The following is a 16,698-nucleotide window of genomic DNA, read 5'->3' on the forward strand; positions in this document are numbered from 1 at the left end:
GAAAGAAATAGTGGGTAGAACTGAAAAGACAGGAATATAGACAAGATATGTAGTAAATTACCGATTGCTACCCCTAATCCCAATTCCCAAAGTGTAATGTCATGTCCCTAAATGTTTGGGCTGTGCTGGATTATCACTGCTCAAACTTTCTCTGCTAATGAAAATGGGGAAGGATGGGAGATGTAATTAAGAGGGCGATGTACAGAAGGAAAATGTAATTAAGTTATAAGGACAATAAATTATGCAGTTGGTAAACATAGAAAAGTAGACAGTCCAAATGATTGAACAGATTAAATGTATGTGTTTTGATGAAGATAAACTTAGATAGTACAGATTTTGAACATAACGCTTTGATTCAACTTTTTAATAATACAAAAAAATCTTTTAAGTGAACTAGTGCATTAGTTACAAAAAGAATGAGAGTATCAAAAGGACTATAAAGCCAAAATATCCTTCTAGAGAGATTATCATCTTGCTGAAGAAGCAAACAAAAAAAAAAAAGAGGAAACAAATTAATAAAAAAGGAAGTGCCTTGAACTCAAAGGTAAGGTCTATAAGCTTGTTTCAGCTCTTAGATTTTTAAAGTCAGAAAGTAATGAATTATCTTCAAACAGTGGGAAAGGCATTAAACAAGTTAAAAGATTTCAAGGAGAAGGAAATGGATTGGCATACAGGGACAATATCAACTTTATATCATGAAAAAATAGCAAGGGAGTAGGAATTAACGTGATTGAATTCTAAGAGTCTCTCTTGAATGCTGAATGAGTAGCACAATGTGAATCATTAAAAAATCAGCACTTATTGAGTTACCATACAGAAATGCTCACTAGCATTAAAATGAACACTTGCTGAATAATGGTAATTACCACTGATGACCACTGTATCCTTATAGTGTGTGATAATTTTTTTGGCCATGTAATTACATTTACATTGTTATATCATCTGTCCAACCTCAGGGAAAACTATATTTTAAATCACTGTATTTTTGCTTCAAAAAGGACTGTGGCATAAATCTTGATAAAACCTATTCAACTATATGAATAAAGTAAATTGCTGTATGTCAGGCCTCTCAATTCTTCATTATTGGATTGCAATTCAAAACATGTATGTTGTAAAGGACTTGTGCTCCTTTAAGAGGTGATAAAACATCCTTTTTTCAGGTATCTAGAAAAATAAGTCTCAGAAAAGTTTTCAGAACAAGTAGCAAGTAAAAAGGACTTAGTAAAAAAGAAACATAGCACTAATAAAACTTACTGTTTGCTATTTAGACATCTGTACTGGGAAATATCTTCACCCAGCTGGGTGATAATTTCTCGAACTTGTGTTCTGAGCATTAATATGTACAGTCTCTCTATAAAAATACAGAATGGGTTCCAGACTATGAAATTTTCAGAAATTGCTCTGCCATGAAAACACTTGAATAATGACTTGAAACATTTCCAATTTATCTTCCTTCTCAGGCCCATGGGATCAAATTCACAGCCTCTAGGTCCCAACAATCCAGTTACCTGATTATCTATCTTCTACTATGGTTATTCTCCCATCTTGATAAAGTTGTAGCATGACCCATAGAGAATACTGTTCTCAGCTGGCCATCGAGGAGCTTACCTCTCTGAGAGCACCTGTCCCAGAGTCTACCCAAAGCTTTTATGATTATTTGTGTATTTTTAATCATTAAAAAGAAAAAAAAAAATAGTGACATAGAGAATGCCATTTATGAGACAAACCTCTATGGGTAAACTTGAGGGACATGAGAAATTTTGCAGATCAGAATCGGGACCAGTAAAGCTCCCAACATTTACCTAACATAGCATTTCCAGATTCACCTCAGAACTTTAAACTGTCCATACACATCTCATGTTTAACGGCAAATGCGTGATCATTCCGCAACAAGTTCTGCAACAGAGGGTCCGTTGTTGTTTCATGTACTGCCATCATCAACTTATGTGCTTAGCATTATTAGCAAGCTCAGAGAATACTGTGATAGACTCAAAGTCTTTTTAAAGCCTTCTACACACTACCTACAAAGTCTGTTCCTAAAAGGCCATACATGCAGCCAGAGTCATTGTGTCAATTATCTTTAATAATAAAATAATCACCAAGAGGTTTTAATTACGCAGTTTACATAATGATAGCTGGTTTCAGTGATGAGAAAAAAAGCTTTTTTACCCCTTTAATGCTTCCTATTCTGGTTTCCTTATTTTGATGACTCATCGATTCTGTAACTCCCTAAAAAAACTGAAACAAATAAGTTAGATTACCACATTTGCCACATGCTCTAGGTCAGGAATAAGTAAAGAAACTACTCAGTTCTATTCATCTGTCTTGTTTGATGAGCTCAATTGAACTGAATACAATGAACAACATTGAACAGAACACAAAAGAGGCTCCTTCAACAAATGCTCTTTTCAAGAACACTAACAAAAATAACACATCATTTCATTAAGCTAACACCAAGCATGATATAGACAGAACATGAACTAGAGGTGCTTTCTCTGTCTCAGTTGAAACATATCTAGAACACTATCCATATGGAAACTAAAATCTACTTGGTGCACAGAATTCTACCTACATATTTTGCTGACTATCTTTTAGATTGTAAAATGTTATCCTTATGTCTGATTGTAAGTTTGCCTGTTGCAACCTCTGTCTATTGAGCCTCATGATATTACCATGCATCTCTGAGAAAAGTCTGTATCTATATTTTTCATATCCTTTGATTAAGATAGTGTATGGATCAAAGTCTCCTTTAAGCTTTAATTTCTTTAGACTGAACAGGCAAAGTTTCCTAAACTTCTTTTCATATGTCAGGTACTCTAGACCCTGACTATGTTGGTGGTCTTCCTCCAGCATGTTAACATCTTTCTTACACTGGGAAGCTCAAAATTGGACACAGGATTCCAGACACAATTTCATAAATGCTAAAATTGAGATGACTTTCCTGGATCTGCTGGCTACATTTCTACTAATACATTCCAAAACACATTTGGAATCTTTTCTGAAACATGAATTTAAATTTGTATAAAGTAAAAATCAAAAATAAAAACTAAGTGATGCAAATTGCTAACTGGCTGCACTTCAAATCAGTTAATGAGGTACCTTTCTGAAACTATCCAGATAAGGTCTAGATCCACGAAAAAACCATGCTCATAAGTCTGTAATTTAAACTCCCAAAAGCTTTAGTCTATCCCTGGAGCTACAAAGAAATCTAACAATGAAAGGCTCACAAAGCTTAAAATAATCTCTAAGTTTTTCAGGAATAAAACAGCTTCAGAGTATGCCAAGCATAGAAAATTGATCCCCTCCAGCTTCCGTCCATGGGGTCACTTCCTAATCTTTCTAAGGAGCTCTTGTGCAGATGTATCTGGCATTGTATTAGCCAAATAAAATCCTGTTTAGGCTTTGGAAAGATATAAATATGTATTTGTTCCAGGTTTCATGAACCAAAAAGTTTCTAACAAAACCAAGCTTGGTCAGAACAAGTCAGACTTGTTCAAAAAGGGAAGCCTAGCATGTAACTGAAAAGTTGCAACTTGGATAAAAGGCAAGTTTGACATGACAATGATGAATTCACCATCTGTGTATCTAGCTATATAGTTTTTAACTTGGAATTATGTGACTACATCAGAATCTATAATTGAGTTTAAAAATATCTCCATCTATCTCCCCTTCTCCCCACCCTGCAAAACATTAACAAACTTAAAGCTGTGACCCAAATGCAACTGATAGAGTAACATCTTTCTATTTTTGTAAAAAACCTGAAAAAGTGCTGATGAATCATCTTCCAACTTGATCATGCAAACTAACTGCAGGACTCAATGGTTTCTCAGTTACCTTTCTCAGGACTTTTCAGTGACAGATCAAGGTATTCCATAATCTGAAGAATTCATTCCTTCATGCAGCTGTCATTTCCTTTTGAAGACCACCTACAAATGTGCTTACATCATAAGCAGCAACTGATTCTTCCTCTGTCCTGCAGGGGAACCACGTCTGGAAGGATGTGATCTGCTAATGGGATTCTATTGCTGTTTACCTGCAACACACATGGAGTTTTCAGTCATGAAGCACCACCTAGATTATTTGCTTTCAAACAGGTTTTGTCATTAACAGTAAACAGGTTTTCCTCATTATCATACAAGCTTTGAGGTATGCATCCTGATGCAATGAGTTGTGCAATTTAACAACTGCATGAAAAAAGTATCTCCTTCTCTGTGTTTTGAACTTGAAAGTTCGTCTCATGCTGTATCATTCCTGTAATCTGCAACATTACTGACAGAGGTGCTCAAGACAACAGGGCAAAACATTTATCGGAAAATTACTGTGTTACAGAATGTAGAGACAGGGGACTGGGATCTGCGCTACTATCATCACTGTTAGAAAACTTGCAGAGTGAGAAAGGGACAGTAAGTACGAGCAATCTGCATCTGCAGGCTGAGAACAGCTTTTGCTTCTGTAGTCTAAGCTGTCTGACAAATGGCCAGATGACAGTCTGCTAATTAAAATTGTTCTCTGAAAATCAACGTTAGCATTTCAAACTAATGGAGCTTACTACACGTGCTTATGGTAGAGTTATCACATTGTGCACAGATCATGAGTTCCAAACTTTCTTCTTGTATTAGCCCAGCATCCTAGAGAATTAGCACATATCAAGTCAACACAGACTCTGCCAGATCCTCTGCAGAATATCCTTTCTTGGTACCATACAGTCTATAGGAAGGAACCCAGAGGATTGTGGACATAACTTTGGCCATATACATCCCCAGGATGTGGACATGTTCTACTGCACATAGTCCAGTCACAGGCACAGATGTTCTAGCCTGTGATCAAGTTAGAGAAATAAGAAGACTACTGTAACCTTCATGTCTGACTCTAAATCGCTGCTGAGGATTATCCTACTGAACGGGTCACCATCCCAGAATTCTACAGCTCCTTGGTTTTCTGCTTTCTTTGCAATGTTTGAGTCACAAAGACTGCTTTTTTAGTAGCCAGTTTCTTCAGTGAGCTTCTGACAGGACTGCCATTCACTAAGAAAAAATTCCATTGGTTTTCAAATCCATGTATACCAGAATGAATAGCCATTTCAAGTTGTTAAAGTTCTATAAATAAACTCCTTCTCGATGTTGGAATAACCACAAAATACTGTTAATTAATAAAAAACAATAGTAAAGATCGCAATGGTGATCACTGTATATTGCTTGTGCACTTGATAGTTTCAATGATGATGATATATGAAAAAAAGGAAAAGAAACCACCCAATTTAATTTCTGAAAGAAAATAATTTTTAAGTAGAGCAAGACTGAAATAAGTACAAGAAGATTTTATTTATTTTTACTGTTTACAAAAATAATTTTTAATTAGAAGAAAATTTGCAAATATCTTCTGAACAAGTTGTGAAATGAAAAATTATGAATGCTATAAATTAGACATTCTGAATGCAAATAAGTTAATGAGACCATTAGTGAGACACCAATTGGATGCAGTGGTTTTACATTGCCCTACCATAAATATGGTTGATTTAAAAATGCATTTTTCTCAAACACTGGATCTAAGTGTAAATTTGACCTCTTGTCCTCTATCACAATTGTTTGTGTTAATAAGAATAAATATTTACATAAGAAATGAAGATGTAACATGTAGACTGTGATATACTTTTCTTAGTAATTTCAAATGTGTACATGAATTCAAAAGCTACCTAATGTAATATCCAATAATGTGATATCCAACATAATTTCTGCACACAAATTTGAAGGGCAGTATTATTTAACATAATGTGATTGTTCTTATAGACTTCAGCAGAAGTGTTGTCTACATATATGTATTTTTAAAATTAGTCTTTAACTGCCTCCTGATTCAATTCTTACTGATCAGGGAAAAAAAATGCAGTCGGATCCCTCACTTTCATTGTGTTAAATCAAATCACTGCTGTCTCTACATTTCTAGCACTTGCACTATCACTTCACAGCATGGAGTATCAACACTGGAGTTCATAGTAACTGGGTTTTTTCAGCAGCAGTACCAAAGCAAAAAGGGTTAGAAAGCCGGGGACATATTTTGATATTCACTGACTTGAAGCATTTCCTCTTAAAACCTATGTCACTTTTGGATTTTATACAAAAGCTGTTTTCATTAGTTTTTAAGTGGTAAGAAGAATGACAAAATAATTCTCCCTAGGTAAAATATATTTGTATTCCCTTACTACTTCTCTGACTGATGCAATTTCAGACTTTCTTGTTCCACTACTGATATAAATGACCAGGTAGCTCTTCACACTTTCTCTGAAATTCAGTGTTAAGAGCCTAAACAGGCTGATTTTACTGAAAAATACTACCCCAAACTCAAAATGTGCCTGAGTCTTGTGTGGTTCCTCAAACAACTGGTAACTAGAAGAGAATCTTGGAGATGCTATGTACATCTTTTCTATACACTGTTCTCTGAATATCCACTTTTGATCCTATCAGGAGCAAGATACTGGACTACCTGGACCTGTGACACAACAGTGCAATGCCTTCTGCTTCTCTTACCTATATGTACAGTGACATCTTGTCAAGAAGGTTGAGTTTTTGTTGGTTTGTGTTGCCAGTTACCAAGGCGACAAATTTTTCTATGCTTACATAGCTATTTGTCTTGGCGTCATCTATATTCCATCAACATTAGAGCTGAATATTCAGGGATTCTTTCCTTCTAGAAAATTCTCTAGGATTTTTTGGTTTCCTGTTTTTTCTTGTCCTCCCTCCCCCCGCCCTTCTAAAGCTAAAGTTTCTTCAAAAATCAACTTAAACAGAATCACTGCTGAAACTAGCTTTTACCTTGAGAAACTAGAAGAGTTTTTGTTCAAGTAGAGTCTGGGTCAGAAAGCTTTATTTTGCCATATGGAGAAACTTTGTTGAACATGTGGGTATTGCCAAGTTTTTGAGTTTGAAAGAACACTTCTGGAAATGAAGAATTCCTCTCTTTAGCTCTTAAAAAGAGCCAAAAATGATATTTTCATTATTTTGATTGTAACTTCAGAAACCTTTTCTATGAAAAAAATCCCTCTCAAATACTCATGCATAAATATTTTACTTAGAATTCTGCAATTTTTAATGAAAATAATATTCCAATACTTTTGTAATATTTTTAACACTTTTAAACGCTACTGATCATTCAATGTTGCATATTCAATACTGAACCCTAAAGTTGTTTTTTAGTATGTATTGTCCGATCAACATTAACCATTTCTATCTTATACTAAAGGACAGTTTATATCTCAGTGGCAGCTGTGGCAGACACAGTCATACCTCTGAACAATCGTTACAAGGAAATTAATATGCATTATCACTCTATATTCTCATTCACTGTGCCATAACTTGTGCATTTAGCTACATAACTCTAGCTCCACTATTGACATAGACAGTAAAATTTATACATAATAAGTTACTCAGTGAACTCAAAAAGACTACTCAAGGTGAAAAAACTGTAGGCTCTAATCCTGCAACTGTGTTTCTATCTGATTATAAATCTTCCAATGATAATTCTCACATGACAAAGTAGAACTGATGAAAACTGAGAATTCATTCTTCTCCTCTAAAAATAAATATTTCTGACAAATTTTGAAAAAGTGAAAGAAAACAATTACTAGCTAGTAACAAATTATATCACCTATTAAGAAGTCCATAACATGAACACTTTTAATGTTGAGAAAAGTAAATATCTGTCTTAGACCTAAAGGAATAATTTTGCAATGCCTGATTAACCTAGTAGAGTAGTATGCATACCACCGATTAGATAAAAAATGTCCTGAGGTAAGGACAAATAGAACTAAAAAGCAAATCCTACTGGACAAGGATTTTTGTTTGTTTTGCCAAAAGAATGTGTGAAAGAGAAAAAGAAATGTCTATAGACAGATCCTCCCTTCTATATTCATGTGTCTAGTCTGTATTAATTTTTAGAATCTAAAGCAGGCACTTCCAATGAGGTCTTCTGTAGTAAAAATATATTGCAAGATTATCATCACATATTCTAATACTGAGCAATATTGCCTTTAGGCAATGATGGGTATGATAATGTACAAATCTTGTGATTCCCACTAAAAAGTAGTGTCCACTCCCAAAAAACATGCACACATTAGTTTTATTTTATTTATTTATTTTCTTCAAAATCATCGTGATTTGGAAATGTAAAGTATTTCCATTGTAATAACTATAAGGCTGTAAAAAAGCATTTAGGTGAAAGTAGAAAACTGCATTTACAAAATTTTACATTTATATTTATTAATGGTAGTTTCCATTCAGCTCAGAGTCCTATGCATTAATTACCACATTATCAAAGGTTTAATAGTCCCTTTTTTTTTTCGTAATAAGCAATAAAAGTTTTGTCTGCACTCAGGAATCAAATGTTTCAATTTTCTCCTATCATTTTCATTAGATACTGTATCATTAATTTCTTATCAGTCTTTAAGCTCAATTAAAGCAAAAGATTTGCCTTCAATGTGTAACATCAAGTCTGAAACAGTACATTTGTCTTTATGGGTAAAAAGCTTTTTACAATTAATTTTAATTTTCTATGGAAAGTCTAAATTAAATCTCTTCCATGCTCTAATTCTTCTACACTGCCTAATCTTTAACACAGAGAATATACCTGTTAACCAATTTTATCTCCATCCTTCTTGATTTCTTTTCTCACTTTAAATGTTTTGTTTATGGAAGGGGCTTACAGATTCAAGGAAGTCCTTCCTGACCATTTTCCTGTCTCTTATGAGAAATGAAAGTCCCAGATAGTATTTGTACTTCTGAATAAAACAAATCTGTGCCTACTCTGCATTCTGTCTTTAACTTAGGTGTTATCGACCTCATCATTTTTTTTTAATTTCTCAAAGTTAGCATTTCCAAAAAACTAGTTTTTGCAATTGATGATTATTTTATTATTAAATAATAAAATTAGAATTAGAATTTAGGTCTGTTCATGACTTCATGTATCAACACTGTCTCTTACTATGTGCCTTTTTGCCACATTCTTGCTATTTGTTATAACAGACATCTCCACAGGTTGTTAAATTTTTTAGGTGCATGATGTCCATCTTATCTTAGGACATCTCATGGATCTCAGGAACACTGTTTCTAATTTCTGTCTAGCCAATAAAATGTGCACTAAATATGCAAAGTATGTGATAAATAGCCATTCAATTAGTTTATCAATATCCTGTAGATTAATTTATCTGATTTAAAATAGTTTTATGTTGATTGCGGAAGAGCAGGGGGGATGACACTTATCTGATACTACTCAAGGAACTGTTGCTGTATTATACAGAAAACAGATATGATTCTTTCCTGTAGTCGACACCTGACATTGCAAATTATCATATGAACAAGTCAGACTAGAATCTTCACATCACTTTATTTGTAGCATCAGGCTGCATTTTTTTCTTTACGTTACAAATATGCTAAGTCTTAACTCATTCCCAATTACATTTCTCTGTCAGTATAAAAAAATCTACAGCATGTATGTACATATCTTGCTAAGTGCAATGTCTGTCTGATTTTTTAAAGATTGACTGTAGGCACGTATCATTTTAAACTCACAGTAAGGCACACAAACGTGAGAAATTTGAATATGTCATAAATATGAATAAGGCACATACATGATCACTCTCAATAATGCATCTAAATGTTAGAGAGGGGCAGAATATAAGACACAGTACTATTGACTGGCTTTAATAGCTCCCCACTACAGAATACTGGATTGCATCCCTAGGAATAATGCATACTGAATATTCTGAAAGATTACATATATTCCTGAACCACTGAACCACTGAAGAGAGCTGAAGAGTCATAAGGCAAAGAAACTAACAGTTTTAATGCTGTGTCGTAACCTAAAGGAGTTGATAAGACCTAGAAATGTACAAAAGATGCAGTAGTGAATAGGAATGGAGTAATTTACTTCTTCACACAAGGCTGGAGGGAAGACTATTAGGATAGCCATCTGAACAAATACCAAGAGGAAACATACTGGGTAGATATTAATTTTACAGAAAAGAGCTTTAGAACCTAGTGTCAGTTTTAAGTGAAGGACCGTGCTGCTTCAAAATCACAGAATATCAAGTATGTTACTGTAAGGGATAACAAAACCCAGAAGTAATCCTTATGCTCTGTTCAGCATTAGGAAGGTCTTATGTGGAGTATTGTGACCTGTTTTATTTAGAATATTTACTTTCTAATGATAAAGGTAGTTAAGCTTTGGAATAGATTGCCTAGAAAAGTTAAAGACTCTCTAGCAGTGAAAGTTTTTAAGAACAAGTTAGATAAACTTGGATCAAGAATGCATACAGCTGATCCTGCCGTGGAATAGTGGATGAACTGGATGACTTTGACTAGTATCTATATCTTTGACTAGTAGGAAATAGATACTTTTTGGTATGCTGGAGGTGAAATTAGATTACACTATCCAAAAGTCTCTTCCAGCTTTATATAATAACTAGGCTATTCAATGCTTCTCTTATGAAATGCCTTGGTGTATTCAAAGTATGATTTTCAATTTACTTAAAAGTCATTAAGATTACAGCAATATCAACATCACCTCAAAAATTAGCATTCTGATAGGAATAGGAGAAAAAAGGAAAGAATTGACAATTCTTTTTGCCATAAATATAAAACAGTCTGATAGTTTCTATTTTGTGATGACTCAATGTCTGAATCATAATTCAAGAGTATTAAAAAAAAAAGTATTTTCAGACTATGGAAGAATTCCTCTTGTTTTGGGAAGAAAAAGAAGCAGCTCGTATGTTTGCAAGGCGATGTATGTAACCTGCCTTTAAACTGCCAATATTTAGCAGATTATATTTGAACTATTTTTCTTTTTCCTCAGCATGAGTCTCATTATAGGAAGGACAAAATTGGGCCCAGAGGGAAAAAAATAAATAAATAAGCAAATCCCCCATTATTGGCATTTGTTTCACCAGCATTACAACTTTTTAGTGTTTCTCAGTATTGGTTCCCTACATTTTATGTTCATCTTCCTGGAAATTTCTCTGTAAGTCTAATTAGTCTTTAACTTAGAAATGACAGCAGGAGAGTTATTCTTTCTGAAAAACATCAAAGAAGCATGCATCTGTTTTGCTCTGCAAACAAGTAGAGCTCTGTGCTTAACAGGAATAAAAAGAAATTATTAATTTCATGCCCTCAAAAAAACCTCCCCAAAACAACAACAAAAAGAAGCAACAACAAAACTCTTGCTATTTTAGTTCATCACAAGTGAGATATTTCTACTTGCCTAGAGAATACCAGATTTTTTATAAAACAGAAATTTCATTGGGATGGGATGCTGAAACTCCATGCTATATTTTCCAGTTCTATTGCCATAAGCTATATCTGTATGCAATGTTCTCACCCTTTTCATTTTAGACATAGTCCATATTTTTCTTCACCGTTTGTCTATGTAGGCACAACTGGAGGCATATCCTTTCAAAGTAAGTATTCTACTATAGTATACAGTAAGGAGAGAGATAATTTTTAAATGAAAGTTTATCATAAAAAGAACCTCATGAATATATTAATAAAGTCAATATTCCTATAGACCTTCTGACCTTCAAAAAAGCTCTGAGTACTGTAGATGAAGAATTCAATGGACACTTATAGAAAGAATGTAACTGATTCCAACCTTGCTAGGTAATACAAAAGAAATAGAAACATTGGACAAGAGGAGAAACAATCCTTATGAACTGACTGAAAGCACATGTACATGTAACATTCGATAGAGGAGAGATGGCATGAATATTTATGGAAGGTGATGACACCTGCTGCTATTCCACGCAGAAAATAGATATCTAAAAAGGATCTCTAAAGGGATAATAATGAGATACTTTTTTACTTTGCAGTTTTTAACAAATAAAAGTCAGTATTTATTTATTCAGTAAAACCCACTACTACCTTTACAAGTGAACAAATTTTAGTCACAGTCCTAATTAATCTGCATAGACTATCGTTACTGTGTATTATATTTTGTTTCAATAATAATTTTTCTGTTTCTACAGCTCTATAGAAAACATTACTCCATAAATTTGCCATGATGGATTATACATACTGGTATTCCTTAAAAAAGCATGTCAAACTGAAATCTGGTGAAATGAAGTCAGCATGGGGGAGATGGGAGAGTATGAGGATCCATTTAACACAGAGCATAAAAACCTAATAACTAGCAAAAGTGTTTCCAACAGAACAATGAGCTGTCCCTGGCTTCGATGCACCTCTTTCTTCCTAGAGAGGCCCAGTGTGTTATGGACAACAGTAATGGGAATCACATTGGTGTCCTGACTGAACTGTGTACTGCAATCATTGTACAATTTGTTAGGTGTAACTTATGTTTGCTATTGTGATTTCTGCATATATTGTGTTGCTCTGCTAAATCAGGTATCCCATAACATCAATTACTTGAAATAAGTAAATTTGATATTAAACATGACACTCTCCATGCATAGAATATCTAGAAGAATCGGGTCAGAGAGTATTGGAGTCTTAACAAAGACAGCTCCTAGCTTTTCAAAGAGGTTGTGTAAGAGGTGTAAGAGACTGTGTAATGTATTGACCCTGAGGCTGTTTATTTTACAGTTTGTAGTGGCATACTTCTTTCCCTTTTTATATATATATCTATATAGATGAGGCAACAGCTTTATGAGTATGAAGTCTTAATGAATACATAAACTTGATGTTTCACATTCATTAACATTAAATAGATTATTAGAGAGTTACACTGGTTTTAGGTTGAGCTAAAGTGAGGAAACTCAGAGAAGGAAGAGAAGAGGGGACACTCAGAGAGTTCCCAACAGTTGTGCTGCACCACTGCTGCTGCCAGTGGGGTCTCCACAGACAATGTGCACACAGAGGGTGCAGACAGAAGTTTGTACTTGTAGTGACAGTGCTTAAACATTGTGTAGGAATTGGCCATCACCAGTGAGTGTGCTCAGTGTGAAGGAATTTTGTAAGGCTTTAGGTTTGAAATTCAGAAGTGGCCTCATTTGTCTCTTTTTAGCCTCTCTCTCTCTCTATATACATATATGAATATATAATATTCATTTGAGGGAATGTTTAACGTGTTCTAATAGAGACAATTTGCATACAGACTTATCTGTGTTGCTTCTTCTGCGCACTTCATGCCATCAACAACTTCATTGTTGTGTTCAGTAGGATTTAGTCCTATATTAGGTTCTGTGTGTGAACCATATCTGTGGACAAAACGTATCAAAGACAGTTGCAAAAAGTTTTGCCGAATATACAACAAGATATGGCAGGATTGATGACATTTTGAATATGTGTGAATAGAGCTGCAAGTAAAAGTGTTACTGAGTTGGGATGTTTATGTTTTTCTGTAAGTGCAAGCTTATTTGAGCTCTCAAAGGGAGCACTCGGTTGGTGGCAGGTAACACTTTTTTTTTATTAGTTTTTCTGTCAAGAGCAAGAAATATCTTTGAAAAGTTCTTGTAAATAGACTGTCATGCCCCACAACCTTTCTAATGGGACCTAAGATTTGTCCATTGTAAAGAACAAAATATCCTATGAGGACATTGAATGAGCTAGTAAGCTTTTGGGGGCAAAAAGCTAAGAATATTTTGTTAGTTTAGGTAGTCCTTCATTCTTTTACCTTCATGGAAGAGCATGTGTTATCAAGGCCTGGATTTCCCTCTTTACTGAGGTGAAAACTCACAGTGAACTGAGCGAGATTTGTCCATGCAGCAGCAGAGCATGAAGAGGAGACTGAGGAGCTTGATTTGGGCTTAGAAACGGATTTCTGTTTCACATAGCTTCTTTTTCAAAGCATCAGATCTGCCTTCCCAAAGGGCTTGGGCACAGAAGGAGTCACAGAGGAAACTCAGTAATATGTCATAAAACTTATGAGAAATTTCTAGGGAGGTCCTGGGTTGCGACTTGTTGCTGAGAAGGTAGCTAGCCCTCTGGAGCTGTTGAAAGGTCTGACCACAGTCTTACCTTTCCTGCCTGGGACACAAAATGGATCCTTGAGGGCGAGAATCCCAGAGGAATGGAGCATGGCCGATATGTGCAGTGGGCAGTATGGTCCCCCAGCCCACTCCAGACAGTAGACTCAGAGGGGGAGCTGGCATCTCCAGTTTTCCTGCTGCACGGCAGAGCTCATACCTGAGGGACAGAGGCCATTCACCACCTCAGGAGCCACCAGGGCTGATGTGAATACAGGGTATCTGCTGGCAGCACCACCAGCCCCTGCCGTGACAGGATGGGAAGGTGACTGGGGATGCCTCCATGTCCCCGACCCCAGGCAAGTGGCAGGGCAGGGGGAGCTGGGGTGGGAAGGCGAGTGTCTACGGCTCCTCTCTCTGCTTGGTTCTAAAGACATTTTTTTAATACTGCAGTAGTTACAATGTGCTGTGAGAATTATGAGGATATTCAGTGCAGGCAAGTTACACTCCTTCTCTAGGCAGCGTAAAAGTATGGTCAGATCAGTTAGAAAGTTCCATCTTCATGAAGTCAAAGTGATATTGAAGCTTTGCATTTTCCATCTCTATCCACCAGTGCCCCACGCTTCAGGACTCACTTGCTCCTGCCCTGATATGGCAGCCCTGAGGGCACCAGTGTGTGCTAAGCCTCCTTGCGGCCAAGGTTGCATAATGTGATGTGTTTTTCAATACAGCGTGCAGTAGGGAATAGGAAAGCCTACGGTTGCTGCAAGTTACAGCCTTTACTGTCCTTGTATGTCTTCTGAAGTTGAGCTTGTAAGAGCTGCCACACTGGCAGGGACTGAAAGATCCACTGTCTCCGTTTCTTGACTTGACAGTTTGGTATTAATAGATTTCCATCTGTGGCAGCTGGAAAAGCACTCTGCTTTTTGAAAAGGCAAATTCTAAAAAGCAGTGAGGAGAAAATACATATTTTTTTATTTCATAGCTCTTACATAGTACATATAAACTTATGGTTACATAGTATGAGAATTATATAAAAAACAGAACTTCATGGGTTGGTGAACACTGTTCAAATACCCGTAAGCTGCATTGTCATTAAGGAGATACTAAAAAAGGTGCTCTATTTTTTGTGTATTGTCCTTTTCTATTAACAGGTACTGAAATTCCATTTTAAAGCTTTTATCTGAAATGATTGGGGCCGAATTTTAATTTAATGTAGTAGAAATATGCATTTGTAGAATTCCATGGTGAACTGCTCTTTGAAATACACAAAATATTACTTGAGATTTATAGACTGTATGTCATTCAGCTTTTTAAATGAAAATTCATATGGTATAAGTTTAATAACAACTTGCAAATGGGACTTGGTGAATTGCAAAATTAATAGCCTACTTCGTGGTTGGATTGCATCCAAGGAAGACAGAAATTCTAGATAAGCAATAATGAGACTTTAGTGAAAACTGCTTGTTTCAATTCCTTGTGATTGGTGTATGGGTGGGATTCCTATTTCTTTTAATTTTTCAGTTTGTGGTTGGTAGTGGTAAAGTATAGAATTGTTTTTATTTTAATTATTTTTTGTGACTCATTTAGGTGAAGCCTGTTGATGTGCCCATTTTCTTACCCTTGCCAGTCCATCAATACTCTCTTCCTGCTGCTGCTGACTCAGATGCCAGAGTAGATTTGATCAATCTTCACCAGATATTAAATACTAAGGCTCAGCAATTTCTGCACGATTTGCATGTGGGGAAGAAAAGGCTACTTACTACACGGATTGTGATGCTAGAACTAGAATGCTATTTCTGGAAAGTTATTTAAAGTTTGTTTTAACAAAGTAATGAAGAACAGAGGCAGGGTTAGCTCTTCAGTGTTGGAGGAGACCGACGTAAACTGGGAAACTTGTAGATTGCCAAGACACTGTCATTAATTTCTGAGAAAAGCAGGATCCACGTCCATGGTATACTTAGCCATGCTCTATAGGCAGGGAAAAATGTCAAGATACTTGATGCCTGCAGATTTTTCACACCTTGCATTCCCTTTTTGTCTCAGCCTGGAAAAATCTGCAGCTGCCACAGCTCAAGTTTAGTGATGGTTATTTGGTTAACTTTGGACAGATACAGCTTGCTTTTCACCTAGAAATCTGATAGTTGTCTAGGAACCTAGAGACCATAGCAGAGTGAAGGCTGTTTGGTTAAGGCCCATCAGGGAACAAAAACCACAATCAGCCTCCAGCACCGAAGTGGCTGAGAATTGCTCAAGGACAGGGAGAGCTTAATTGCCGCTTAAGGATCAGGACAAAACAGACCAGGCCACTCGGTTTGGGGAAGAAAACAGAAAAAAAACCCAAAAATAATTTAATGCAACATCAACTAAAACATACACCCAAAAAACCCAAAACATAACCAAAATGAAACAACACAGAGTAATACATCAATGAAGAGTCCAACCAGCCTTTTTAAGAACACCTTCTTGCCACACCTCCCCTCTTCCCGGGCTCAGATCCCTGATCCCAATGTTTTTACCCTGTCCCCCCCTGAACGGTTCGGGGGGGCAGGCAGTGGGGGTTTCAGTTAGTCTGTTCCCCATAGCTTCTGCCATCTGTCCCTCCTCAGGACGGGTGAACTCCACACCAGTTCTCCCTGCAAGTCCGTGGGGTAACTCACACGCATGGCAGCCCTGCACGGGCTGCTCCGACGTGCACTTATTCCAAAGGCCACATCTCCTCTTTGCCTCTCGTGTGGGGCTGCTCTGCGGCGTGCAGGCTCTCCAACACGGCCTGGGCCATGGCCGTCTCCCCACAG

Source organism: Colius striatus, chromosome 3, assembly GCF_028858725.1.
Source record: "Colius striatus isolate bColStr4 chromosome 3, bColStr4.1.hap1, whole genome shotgun sequence".
Classification (NCBI taxonomy): domain Eukaryota; kingdom Metazoa; phylum Chordata; class Aves; order Coliiformes; family Coliidae; genus Colius; species Colius striatus.